Genomic DNA, 544 nt, shown 5'->3' with positions numbered 1-544 from the left:
AACAAGCGCTTCTTTAATGTCAGTAGCTTGACAGTGGGCCCTCATGGAGCCTCACGGATGCTCAGAGCAATGTTGGAACCTTCCAACACCAAACTTAGAGTTTGGTTGTGACCTCCCAACACCAAACTTGGAGTTTGACTGTGGGGGCTCTGTTTGACTCTGTTTTGAGAGAAGCTCTTCATGCTTCCTCTCCATGGTTACAGAAGGAGAACCTTGTGTCTTATAGTTTGCAATGTCTGCAAACCACAGAGCTTCCTGAATAGCAAACAATTGCTCATCCGGAAAGGATTCAGAGATCTCAGTAGGAGGGAGGGATGCTCCTGCTACTGGTTCTATCCTTGACAGGTGATCAGCTACTTGATTCTCTGTCCCTTTTCTGTCTATTATTTCTATATCAAACTCTTGCAGAAGCAACACCCATCTTATGAGCCTGGGTTTTGAATCCTGCTTTGTGAGTAGATATTTAAGAGCAGCATGATCAGTGTACACAATCACTTTTGATCCTACTAAATAAGATCTGAACTTGTCAATGGCATAAACCACT

General features: G+C 43.8%; 1 pseudogene; it reads right to left on the bottom strand.

The window, feature by feature from the left end:
* LOC127745557 (uncharacterized) overlaps positions 1-544 on the bottom strand; it is a 144,784-nt pseudogene that overhangs the window by 75,458 nt on the left and 68,782 nt on the right.

Source organism: Arachis duranensis, chromosome 3 (genome assembly GCF_000817695.3).
Source record: "Arachis duranensis cultivar V14167 chromosome 3, aradu.V14167.gnm2.J7QH, whole genome shotgun sequence".
Lineage (NCBI taxonomy): Eukaryota > Viridiplantae > Streptophyta > Magnoliopsida > Fabales > Fabaceae > Arachis > Arachis duranensis.
The sequence above is the reverse complement of the archived record's forward strand: the minus strand, read 5'-3'. Positions and strand labels throughout refer to the sequence as shown.